Raw genomic sequence first — 13,722 nt, forward strand, 5'->3', positions numbered from 1 at the left:
ACAGAACCTGTTTTACATGTAATAACTTTCATATTTATCTATATTTCATTCACATCAAATACTTTGTTTCTTTGCCACACATGAGGCTTTTGGTCTTGCCACTGAACTTTCATTAGATGCCTAAAGAAAACTCAAGCAGTATAAAATGGTGTTGCATTTAATTTTACACCATCCTTGTTCACCACTAACTCTTCTTAGTAAAATACACAACTTCTATAGTTCTAGAACTGAGGAAGTTGCTCTGATTTTAAACACAGGAGCAGGAAGAACAGTAATACAGTCCTTTAACCACTACTGATGTGAATTAAATTTATCCATTGTCTTTTACAATATTTTCCCTATTTTATTCATGTATCTTAAGGAAAAAAAGTTGTAATTGGAACATGAGGTACACATATTCATTAAAAGCAGTAATATTAGGTATATGTACGAATATGTTTGTATACATATGTAATCTTGACTACAAATCTCATCTATGTGATGAGAAATACTGAAATTCTATCTTTTATATATGTAGAATTCTGCTCTGAAATACTTGTTTCTTCCACGCTGGCTGCTCTGAGCTACCTCCCTGAGCTGACTGCCCCACAGTGAGTGCTGCCAGGTTTGGAATGGCAACAGGTAAAACGGCCTATTGGCAGTAGCCGTATTGCTGTATTACACATTGGCAATAGATAAACCGACTGTGCTAAGTCACCTCCTAAGCTAATGGAAAATTACAATTGAATTTCATAGAAGCATAAAATGGTTTGGGTTGGATAGAGACCTTAAAGATTGTCTCATTCCAACCCCCTTGCCACGGGCAGGGACACCTTGCACTAGATCAGGTTGCTCAAAGCCCTGTCCAACCTGGCCTTGAACACTGCCACGGAGGGGGCAGCCACAGCTTCTCTGGGCAACCTGGGCCAGGGCCTCCCACCCTCAGAGTAAAGAGTTTCTTACATCCAGTTTAAATCTACCCTCTTTCCATTTAAAGCCATCACCCTTGTCCTATCCCTACATGTCCTTGTAAAAAGCCCCTCTCCAGCTCTCTTGCAGGCCCCTTCAGGTACTGGCAACTGCTCTAAGGTCTCACTGGAGCCTTCTCTTCTCCAGGCTGAACAGCCCCAACTCTCTCAGCCTTTCAACACAGCAGAGGTGTTCCAGAGCTTGGATCACTTTGTGACCTCCTCGGATCCTGCTCCAACAGGTCCAGGTCTGTCCTGTGCGGAGGGCTCCAGAATGGGATGCAGGAATCCCGGTGGGGTCTCACCAGAGCAGAGCAGAGGGGCAGAATCCCCTCCCTCGCCCTGCTGGCCACACGCTGGGTGTGCAGCCCAGGGCAGAGCGGCCTTCTGGGCTGCGAGCGCACATCGCCACGTCACATTGAGATTCTTCCTTTAAACACCCAATTTACATGTTTAGAACTGTATACTCGAAAAAGAATTATTGTTTCCCCTTGATTTGTTGTCTGTACAGATTACAGAAACTTCCTGCATACTGGTTTTCTTGGCTATCTCATTTCCTCAGTGAGAAGCCAAGGAAAAGTTGCATTCTTTTTGCTCTTCGTACCTTTGCCCGGGTATAGAAAGGCACAGAAGATACGTGCAGCTCTACTAGGATGTGCAGTTCAAGAAAACGACCTGGATGAAGAGTTAGAATGTACCCTCGGCAAGTTTGCTGACGACACCAAACTGGGAGGTGTGGTAGATACACCAGAAGGCTGTGCTACCATTCAGCGTGACCTGGATAGGCTGGAAAGCTGGGCAGAGAGGAACCTGATGAGGTTCAACAAGGGCAAGTGCAGGGTCCTGCACCTGGGGAGGAACAACCTCATGCACCAGTACAGGCTTGGGGTGGACCTGCTGGAGAGCAGCTCTGCGGAGAGAGACCTGGGTGTCCTGGTGGACGACAGGTTAACCATGAGCCAGCAGTGTGCCCTGGCTGCCAAGAAAGCCAATGGGATCCTGGGGTGCATCAAGAAGAGTGTGGCCAGCGGGACGAGGGAGGTTCTCCTTCCCCTCTACACTGCCCTGGTGAGGCCCCATCTGGAGTACTGTGTCCAGTTCTGGGCTCCCCAGTTCCAGAAAGATAAACTGCTACTGGAGAGAGTCCAGTGGAGGGCTACAAGGATGGTGAGGGGACTGGAGCATCTCCCCTACGAGGAGGGGTTGAGGGAACTGGGCTTGTTCAGCCTGAAGAAGAGAAGGCTGCGAGGGGACCTTATAAATGCTTATAAATATCTGAAGGGTGGGTGTCAGGAGGATGGGGCCAAGCTCTTTTCAGTGGCGCCCAGTGACAGGACAAGGGGCAAAGGGCACAAACTGAGGCACAGGAAGTTCCGTCTGAACATGAGGAAGAACTTCTTCCCTCTGAGGGTTACGGAGCACTGGAACAGGCTGCCCAGGGAGGTTGTGGAGTCTCCTTCTCTGGAGATATTCAAGACCCGCCTGGACAAGATCCTGTGCAACCTACTGTAGGTGACCCTGCTTCGGCAGGGGGGTTGGACTAGATGACACACAGAGGTCCCTTCCAACCCCTACTATTCTGTGATTCTGTGAAAAGAAAAGAAATAAAAAATTCCATGCCTCCAACCTGCCAAATATACTATAGGTTTCACATTCACTAAAACTGTGATTATTGATTTTTTTAATCTATGTGATGCCTTTTCCAAAAGAAATATCACTTCCAAAAACACTCCTTTAAAATGCAGATATGTATACATTAAACAAATCAGCTTTTTTGATTAAATGTTCGTTTGAAGGAAGGACTATACGTAAAACAGTTCATGCTATCAGATACAATATTTAACATCATTTTATCAAGAAAAGCTGGATTTAGAAGAGTAAGCTTCCTAGATTATACGACTGAAATTACACCAGACTTCTTTTGGAATTTGATTAGGTGAAAAGATAAATCATAATAGGTGCTTGTTATCACCATAATCTATTTTTATTAACAATAATCTTCCCAACATGAGCAGTAAGCCAGAAATCTCAATTTAAATTTGGTTATTTTTAATCTAATGAAAATACTGTCTTTTAAAGCATCATGAGTCAACACAGCAGTTTTTCTATTTGGTTTTGCTTTAGACTGAACTCATTACTTCTCAGAGGACAGATTCTTGCAATAATGCTTTATTCTGTGAAGTACTCCAGATTATGATGATGATGATCTGTAAAAGATTTATTATTACTTTGCAACAAATAAACAAAGGGACTGGATTTTTGAATCTAGATGTTTAGTGTTACTCACAAACCCCAAAAGCCACAGTACATGTTAAATCCCAATCATTCCAGTTCAGTGTAGTAATTTTGTTGCCTATTATATGTGACAACAAACAACCGAGATTTGTTTTAGACCAATTTCCTCTTTATACACTAATAATAATGATTGTATAATAATGAATAAAATAATAAAACCTCCAACTCATTCAGCTGTTAAAATGAACCAGATTTGGAATACTGGAATTTGCCGAAAGTCTGTCTTCTCTATAAATACAGAATTGAAAACTACTAAAAAAAGAAAAATCATACCTATTTAATTATAAAGAATTACCTAACTAATGTAAGTTTAATTAAGCGTACACTACTGGCGCAATATTTTAATGTTCTACATTGTTTATTCCAGTGTAGAGAGATTTTGTTTTAATAAATTGATAGAGATTTCTCTTGTCGTGAGTTCTGCTAGTCCTTAATTGGAAATCATTTATTATACTTGTCAGAAGTTGCAGTTATAAAGGGGAGAACCACCAAGTAGCTCACTGATCATAATAATTAAGTAAACACTGGAGAACAGGCTAGTGGGGTTGGTGTTTTTTTTTTTTTTTGTTCAAGTGCCATTTTTACATGAATTTCTTTCTTTAAAATAAAAGCTTCTGGAATTGGTTTACAATAAGCAATGATACAATAAAATGTTGGAACAAAGATTCTAAGCTATTACCCATTTGAGTACAAGTCTCCAGAGCTGATTTCACAAAGAGAAAATAAAGTGCCTTAAGCAAGAGAAGCCAAATACCAGACGAATTTCAGATTTGTGTTCACCTAAATAGATCACTCAAGACAATACTCCAAAGACAACACTCCAGATCTCTGAGTATTCCTGTTGCCCTGCTCTGCCAGCATTTTCTTCCAGTTCTACCATCTCAAGACACGGGAACTTTGTGTGCTCTTAAGGATATCGGCAAACCAGAATTCCTATGGGGACAAAATATCTTTGGTTCCACTCTCAAATTCTGTTGCATATCTTTTTGTAGTTTGCATTTCTGACTGCTATTCAGGTTTGAGCTTTTGTTCTTATTATCATAACCCGAAAACTGCTCTCCACACTAAGCAGTTCACGAGTACTTTCCTCTGTGCATCCTTTTGCTTTTACCTACAACTTGTTCCCCTGCCATTGATTTGCTCTGTCACTGGGAAACTTACAAAGTCCTTTTGCCGTTCCTCCCACCCGGCCCTGGGCAATGCAGTGCTGTGAAAGAGCATGGAAAAGCTCTTGGTTGTGTAAGGCTGTCACAAGCATTTTTGCCTGTGGACACTATTGTAGAGGTGAATTTGTAGACGCCCTATCTGTTTGTGAAGGCATTCCCTGTCTCCTTTTGTAAGCCAGGCTGTCCAGCGACTGCTTTCAGGCACATAGACATTAGATAACATTGTTTAAATTTTTTTTTTATCTCTAATTACATAATCTTTTTAGTCATTACTTTACGAGATTTTTTAGATTTTTATAATTTTTTTATCTCTAATAATATTATCTGTTTAGTCATGACTATGTGAGACCTAGAGATTTTATTACTGAGTTATGTTAAGGCCATATATGTTGCTAATCAGCAAACAGAGTAAGACTAAATTAAGACAAACAGGAAAGAATTGATCTAGAATTTTAATGTAGTTTTTTTTTGAATCTTTATCCACTTTAAAAAAAGCTCTTAAGAGGTAGAGGATACCCTTCACTAATAAGGAATATAGAGACTAAAACAATACAAAGAACAAAAAGTATACTATTAATTGCTACCTGCAGTGTCTGCAGCATCAGCTATGACAACTGCCACTTACTATTAAATAGCCATGTTTAAACACCCAAATACAATGCTTTCTCCTCAATCAGGCAAGTTATGTGGGGAAAAAAATAATACACAACTACCAGTATTACAGAAAAAAATATTCTAGTATTTCATGGTTTTACACACCTGTGTAGTGGCAGATATGACCATGAAAACAACGGCAGTAGATAAAATGTTGTAAGGACTAAGTATTCACTGAAACAAAGAAAATAGGAAGAAGTGCAGCTTGCCAGTGCCAAACGGTTCAAGTGTTCTGAATTAGCACATACCATTTGAGGGAATGCCCTTCGTTAACTCTTCCTGTATTGATCATCCTGGTAACAGGTGGCTGCTCCCAAACAGGTTGTTCTTTGTGTTCAAAATAAACAGTCTAGAAACACCTGGAGTCCTATATCACCTCATACCAGAATGAAGAATCTATTTTGTTTTCAACTGTTGATCAAGTATGCAACTCAAATAATCAAGCTGAATTTGCTGGCAGTTATGAGGCCTTAAGCAATATTTTAGCTACTGTTAAAGAAGCATGCATTTCACTCTTTTTTATTACAAATGAAAAATTCAAGTTTTACTAGAAGTGAAAGAAGAAATGCAAAAAGTAACTCTAAAATTGAACTTAAGGTTGAGTATACCTTGCATATTCAAAGCCCACAGCTTGGTGGGAAGAAGCAGGACTGATACAGATGCAGATCGTGAGAAGAGAACATACCATCCACAGACATACAAGACACAAGGGAAACAGATAATAATACACGCCTAGTGGCTCCGACCACGGTCATCGTGCTGCTGCCTTTCCTCCTTCTCCCTCCATTTAAACTATAACACAAGAGGAAAAAAGAGACTTTTTCAGCTATGAAACAAATTAACAAATCAGAGGGGATCAAGAGAGAAGGAAAAAGTTCAGACCTTCAATTGCTGGGTCTTGCTTACACGCCCAGGACACTGTCCATGAGCTTGCTCCAAGCAAGCTCTTCAGAAAGAAAAAACAATCTCTGCGCTCTCTCATTTCATTAGACAGAAGGAGTGTGAAGATGAGCATATTGATTCTACTTCATATATTTTACTGAGGAAATAAAATGTCAGATTCAAATTTAAAATCTGTAAGCAAATGCATTGGATTGCTGAGAAGATGTACAAAGTTTACAAAGGTCTTTTTTCAGGCTTGCTTGGCTATGTCAATGTTTAATCAGACTAGATACACAGCAGCAAATCTACCGGTGCTAAGGACTTGATGTCCATGCTACATGTAATTTGGTGGTTTTATTCTGGCATACTTCTGCGATATTCTAATTTAGAAAGGCATTTTACTTCCATTCTATTGCAATATTCTACTCATTCTGTTGACTGAACATTGGAGTGTATCAAATATGCCCTTGGGCCTTATTCTTAGTTTCATCCTAAAGAATCCAGTTGAGCCCAGGATCTGAGGATGATAGAGAAATTCACCGCCAAAACACATTTCTAATCCAGACTAAAGTGAACATACAGGGACTATAACTCTGTTACTAAGTAGTGTGGAGCAGCAAATGTGGATGTGTGTAAAGAAATGGAGAAAAGGACCTGTAGACTTCACTTTGTGGATTTTGATTTACTTTGGACTATCTCCAGTCTGGCTCCCCTTAGTGATCGGAGCACTTTACCAGATCCTTGGACTTTTTTTTCCAGCCTAGTTCCAGGCAAGAAGAATTTAGGATTTTTTTTCTGAGACTGTTCCATGGTGGATGTCAAAGCATGGTACATGGGAACACTGAAAAATTCTTTCAAAAGGTCAGCCCTACTCTGAACTAAAATACTGGGTAGCTGTGGCCTCATACCACCTGTACTTGTAGAACCTGGCAGCAGCCATCAAACTGTAGTTTCAATTTATTATAATTTTACATATCTGCATAAGAGAAAGAGCTGTAATAACTATGACGATGTCTGCAAAGGTATTAAACTGATAAAATGCCATGAATTTTATAAAACACTAAAGCTTCTTTAGATAATATCTCTATCAATCCTTTAAAAAGGTTTGATATAAGCATATATTTCTGATACTGGAGGTACATACAGAAATCATCTTTGTATTTCATGTCCCTTTGATACTTCAGTTCCCTTTTTTTTTGTTTGTTGTTGTTTTGTTTTATTTGGGGTTTTTGTTTGTTTTGTTCCCCAAAATGCACAAAATAAAAAGGACTGTAGCCATGAAGCATTTACCGAGTGATACATTAAAAAAAACAAACCCAGATGCTCCCTTTTGCTCATCTTCAGGTGAACGCAATTTGGATCACACACACACCCACCAATAACATAACTATGGTCCAGTATTTCTGCTCCAGCCTATTTTGCTGGTCATTAGGATTTCAATTTATTTGATATCTTAATATAACACACTAGTTTCGTTTCACATGGAAAACTCTACTGAGGAAAAGCAATGATAAAAATCACTAGTCAAACTATGTGGGTAGTCAGTGCTATTTTTCTCTTTAAAGCAGCAGCTTTCGGTAACTTACTCAATTTTAAAGGCTATTTCTAACTTCAAAGGAAAGACAGTTCTACACAAGTGCATGTCTCCAGCTCAGCCTATGGATGTGAACTCTTCCTGTCCCTGCCCACCCCTCGCGGGGGGGGGAACAGCAAGTTCACATTCAGCTCTTTGCAGAGAGATCAGCCAGCACTCAGCCTGCATTAAGATGGAAACCAGCACCCAGAAGAGATCCACTATTCAAGGCACAACTCTTAAATCTGCCCCACTCATAAACTGGCCTTATTACATAACTGTCCCTCAATTTTAAAAAAACCCAAAATGATCAGTTTGATAAATACTGCAGAATGTAAGCTCAGCCTTGTCATGAGAAGCCACCTGGAGCTGAACTTGTATATCAAATACAGAATAATTTTCTTCATTGTTCACACTCAGTCTGTGCCACAAAACATAGATCACTGAACCAAGCCATCAGTTATTCCAAATTCCAGAACGCTATTCCAATTGGAGAGAACTGCAGCTAACACAAGTCTTGCATTGATTCACCTCTATGGTAATTATGTGAAATTCAGTAAATCTTCATTCACCAATACTCCATTTAATACATTTGCCACACGTATTTTTCTTCTTTATGAATGTAAGTGCATGCGCTCAATATCTTGGCAATGCTTTCAAAGAAGTCTCCAGAAAAGCATGAACTACTGAGATTTAATAGAGAACATGATTTGTGTGAAGTCCTTTTGACAATCATTCTGTCTGAATTAAAAGCTCAATTTGCTGTCTATATTTTGAGAATTACTGGAGTGTTTTATATTGTATTGTTCCACTATTTTTTTGCTGAAATTAGAAAAGATGACTAGACCATACCTTTGTTTCTTGTGCATGCTTCCTTTTATTACAACTGTTGTCCATTTTTAATTTTAAGGATATATTGTAATTTTCTCTTAATACATTTTCTTTGAGGTTACAGCTAAAGTTATGCATTTTAAAATGAAGTACTTGTCTTGCACATAGAGGCTGGATCCAGCACACTGGGGTTAAAGCATGAGTCAGAGAAGATGAAGTCAGATATAAGAAAAAGAGCTGAAAACCAAGATGTGTTAATGATGTACTTTATGTAAATTAACATAAAGCTCTTTAATGGAAAAGGCATGAAAGCAGGAATGCCACTCAGTCTTCCTCTTCTGTTCACTTATTTGCTTTTCATTATTACCTTTCTGTCTTGTATATCTTCTAGTCACAGACATCTCTCTGCAGCTTTAATTACTGGTTTCTATGGCAAGATATGGTATAAGGCAAATCTACCGCCTTTGCTTGTGAACACAGAAAGTAATAGAAATACACTGGTTTTGCTTGCAAAGGTCTCGGTCTTTGAGCTCTTTCTGTCAGAATTTGAAAGTGTAACTAAACAGGTAAACTCCAACCAAGTTTCCCAAATGCAGGATCCTTAAAATTAGCAGAGAAGGCACACGAAGAACTAGCATCTTCTCATGAGCTTAGACCAAAAAGTTGGCAATTTGGTTTATTTGCATATAAGTATGAGAGATGTAAGAACTTAATCTTTGCTTCAGGGAAAATATTCAACAAAACACTACCTGTGGAGCTGCGGGGCCCTTTGCAGATTGGGTCAAGCTAACCTTGAAATACTGATTAGATAAAATTAATAATGTATTTGCTCCTGTAATCCTAGTTTTTCATACTTTAATGTAGGAAAGGCCATCCTCAGTGTTTTTATAGACTCACCAAGAACACGTATTAACACAGCAGTATGTCTGGTTGCAGCAGAAATACAATTATGTAAATTAGATATGTGTTCCCTGAAGACTGTTAATAGAATGATTGACCTATATACCATTTAATTTGTTCTCATGCTTTCTCTTTATTGTCTTCCAGCTGCACCAGAAATTAAAACTTGTTAAACTGCTTCACTCCCCAATTATATATCAAAGGTGCTTGTGTCACTTTGTGTCAAAAGCAATTATACAGTTTGCATGCTCCTTATCACCAGCAATATCATCGAGGCTCGGTTGAGGTATTGGGGGGTTGTTTGGTTTTAAAAACAAAAAACTAGTGCCTTTAGAGACCCTATACATTAAATATCTTGGAAAAAAATCTCAAATTATAGTTGCTGCTGCTAATAATAATAATAAAAACCCTAATAAAATTGTTTTTAAAAATATGCCAAGTAATAGCTAATAGGTTAAAAAGAAGAATTATTATTTTAAATAAAAAGAAGGAATAGTGTTTGCAACTCTTTCACAAACTGAGCTGGAAGCTGGACAGTTGTTTTTGTTTAGGCATAGATTTCAATAAACATTCTCTGTAAATGTATCTGGGGTACTTTAACGTTATCTATTCAGTATATTGTCCTGAATCAAAGTCCAAGTAGGACAAGAAAAAAAAATTCAGTAGGTGTCAGAGATGCATTGGTTAAGCCCTAACTATTGTGAACAAGACTTATTTTGCTGCTTCTTAGAAATTTGTTAAAACCAAGGGTTTTTGTTGATCTCAATCAACATTTGCAGACACATAAAACGTAAGTGCTAAATGAAATACTAAATGAAACACACATAACTCTAGCTCCTAGACAGAAAATGGATTTGCCTTGAAACCAGTGAAATTATCTCCTCAGTAGTGGGGGTGTGCATATCCAGGGAAGAGATGAGTTTCTTTAGGGATACATTGGAATAGGCTTCAGCTGGAGATTCCATCAGTCTTAAGCAATAGAGCAAAGCTTCTTCTAAAAGACAAAATGCTTTAGTTTGTCTCCGAGAAGTACAACAAAAAACATTTCCACAAAGCCAGCAGTACTAGGAATATTGTACTACTAAGCGCAATCAGTATCTGACAGCTTTTTGATGTGCTTTGCACCACCTCCCAGAAGACCGGGACAGAGCAGGATTGCTTACCGAAATAAATTCAGCGCTAAGCACGTGCTAGATAGGGTTGTGAGTCAGACACGTTTACGCTGCTTGCAACCCTAGACTCACAAAGACGACACAACAGAGAAAGAAACGCTATGCAAAGGTCCTGCAAGTTCTCAGTTAACATTCCTTAGCATTAAAAAACAAATTATGGATTAAAATGAACATAACTTGACTGTGCAAATTTGATAAAGTATATGACAATGTAAGAGCAACAAAACTGTATTCCTTTAGCTTTGTCTTTTCCCGTGTCCATAGCAGCAGTGTTTAGGACCACAGCTCTCTCAAGGGCTCTCAAAGCACGTTCAGCACTTCAGAAGCCTAAATAAGGCATCAAAAAGTTGTGTGAATTACACCTATCTTTTCCAGTTGATCAGTCAAGACACCAAAGCAGCAAAGACAGTGCAAAATTCTCCTGTAGTCTGGGGAGCTACAACAACAGGCACCCAATTAGTTTTCAAAAGGTGTTTGCACTTTGACAGTTTAAATCTGCTGTCACTGAAATTAGTGCCTGAGATCAATTGTCAGTTTCTGGACCACACTTTGTGGGGTTATTTGCTGAAAGTATTTCTTAACCAGCTTTATTTTTGTGTGTTTGTTTGTAGTAAATTTGCTTTTCTTAAGCTGTAAATATTTGATGGGGAACAAAGCAAAAAGTTAAAAGGACATGTAAATGCTTACACTAAGCTGTAACACTCCACACATATCAGAAGGTGAAGAACTACGGCACTGAGGTCTGACAGCAATGCAAATTGGTACACTACTATGACAATTTTCAAGTTAGATAATTACAAAAGTTTTCCAAGGACATCTCCGTGCTGGATTTCTTCCCAAGCTATGTTCTTTGATGCAACTCTGAATCTTTTCTCTGCATCAGGCAATATAACACACACAGCAGAGCCTCTGGAGCCTACAGGGATACTCAATGTGCATGTAAGAAGAAATGGAACTGTTTCACCTTGATTGAGCTATGTTTTGCTGTAGATAGTCTTTAATTGAGTATGACAAGTTTCTCCCCAATTGCAAGTGCTTTGATTCATGTTTCAAAGCTGTTGTGCCAGGTGAGCTTTGTGATCTCTCACTGAAATTTATTTAGAGTCTTCACTGAGGTCTTTTGTTTGTTTAAATTACATTGCTCTTTTCCTAAAAACAATTATGTTTAGAAGTAAAGAAGGCTTCCACAGTCAGGACAGGTCTGGTGCAGAGAAGATAACACATCTCATGATTTCAGAAGAATAGAAAGTCGGATGTAGGTTCTGAACAAAATACTTTTCTGGGGGTTCTTTTTATAGTTCCCATGTTCATATTTGGACTAAAATTTTGCTCTTCTATGTAGCTATGACACTGATTGTTAAATCTTAGTACATATGAGTAATATGTGGTCAGGCTCATGACCTGACACATCTTGCTTTTCATTCTGCCATTTGTTTACTGTTTACAAAGCAGACATTAGGCTGAACACCAAGACTCAGCCTCTCCGTTTCGGTGAAGGAAAATACTTTTACTTTGCAGATTAAATCATCTGCTTGGATTCAGTCATATTTGTCTACTTCCAGGAAAACAGAAATACAATCAAAGAGAAAATACCAAGATTCACCTCTCCCCCAATACCTATTTGTCCCAGTTATTTAACATAATTTGAAGATTCAAGGGATGTGTCCAATTTTTAAACATTTCCCAACATCTGTGTCTCCTGGCCATTTTGTATGTTGCATATTCAGGAAAAAAAAATTTAAGTCATTTCAAAGGTGAATCACATTTGATACTGCAAGAGAATACTGCAAGGTCTGAAAATTATGAAGTATATCACCACAGCTATAAAGTAAATAAAACATCATACATTAAGCAAACAGTTTCATACACCTTCAGCATGGGTAGCAGAGAATCTGTTGCAAATGCCATCCATTTGAAATTCTAGTTTCTCTATCATATCTGATTGTACTTTTTTATCTTTTTATCTGTACTTACTAGACAAAAACAATGAACATTTCAAACACAGGATATAGTTGACACAAAGGTATATTTCCTCTTATTCTGAAATATTTAAGGAAATGCTGCAGTTCTACAAAAAATGTAGAAGTATGCAAAATAGGTAAAGGAGACTGAACTTCAGAGGTCAGTGACAGATACCTACATGGCTGTCTTTAATAACTTTGGGTACTTCAGAAGCAAACTGGTGTCCTAACCTTGCAGCCTTGTCAGTGGAGAGATCAGCTCCCCTGCTGGGCACCTATGATCAGGGCACCGACGTTAACTTACTCCCTAGAAGAGGCTACTGCTTCTCTCATCTGAACGCCCCACTGAACTATGATATTTGATATTCTTTCTCCCATATATATTGGAAAAGATCCTTGATATGAGCTCCTAGCTCAGACTAAAAAGTATTTGTATTGGGAGAGTAACATTTCAGATATTGAAATTGTAAATGGAGATAAGCTGAGCAAAATGTCAGCTGTATCTGAAAGAAAAATCATTTGACAAGATAGACTCATTAACTCTTTATTCTTCTTCAATAAAATGATTTTCTGTCCTGTTTTTCAGGCATTCATACCTCTCAATCTGGCAAAGTTGTAGTTTTCAAATATTGGCACTTCTTAAGGTTTTTTGTTCCTCCCCAATAAAACAGCACTGACAGAAATGCAGCTGTTTACTCATAAGCTGTGTCTTAGGCATCCTGAGACACCTGGCAGAAAAAGTGTTCTGAATAGGTCAATGACATGTTACCAGCATGCTGACAGAAGCAAACACTCAAGCTTTTCTGCAAATGGTGATCTACATGTAGAGATTTGTAACAGAAATATTAGAGTTGATGTGAGCGAAGTATGAGTGGAAATTCATGTTTAAGCACCAGAAGAAAGCAGCAGAATAAGGAGTTACAAGAACAGCTAGTAGTAATGACGAAGAACACTGCTCCAGGACACCACTTCCATGACACCATTCTCAGAAATAACACTGAAAATGTTTCTATGTCATGGCCTCCATTCTGACACCACCACCAGAATGTGGTGGACATCAAATGTGATTTGGACATCAAAAAGGCTCCTCAACAGGAAAGCAGATGATGGATGTATCATTCAAACAAGGAAAAACCAGACTGTACGTAGCAGCTTGCCCTAAGAGTCATGGAAGATGAAGTAAGCAAGCTCCAGAGGCGAAGGACCACCCATCCCAAATGATGACCCCAATGGGATATAAACAATCTGTCCAAACATTAGTTTGTTGTTGCCAATGAAGAGGAACCAGAGGCACTGGTAGAGCTTGCGAGCTGATATCCCTTGTCCACTGTATTGTGAACA

Source organism: Opisthocomus hoazin, chromosome 14 (genome assembly GCF_030867145.1).
Source record: "Opisthocomus hoazin isolate bOpiHoa1 chromosome 14, bOpiHoa1.hap1, whole genome shotgun sequence".
In the NCBI taxonomy this organism is placed as follows: domain Eukaryota; kingdom Metazoa; phylum Chordata; class Aves; order Opisthocomiformes; family Opisthocomidae; genus Opisthocomus; species Opisthocomus hoazin.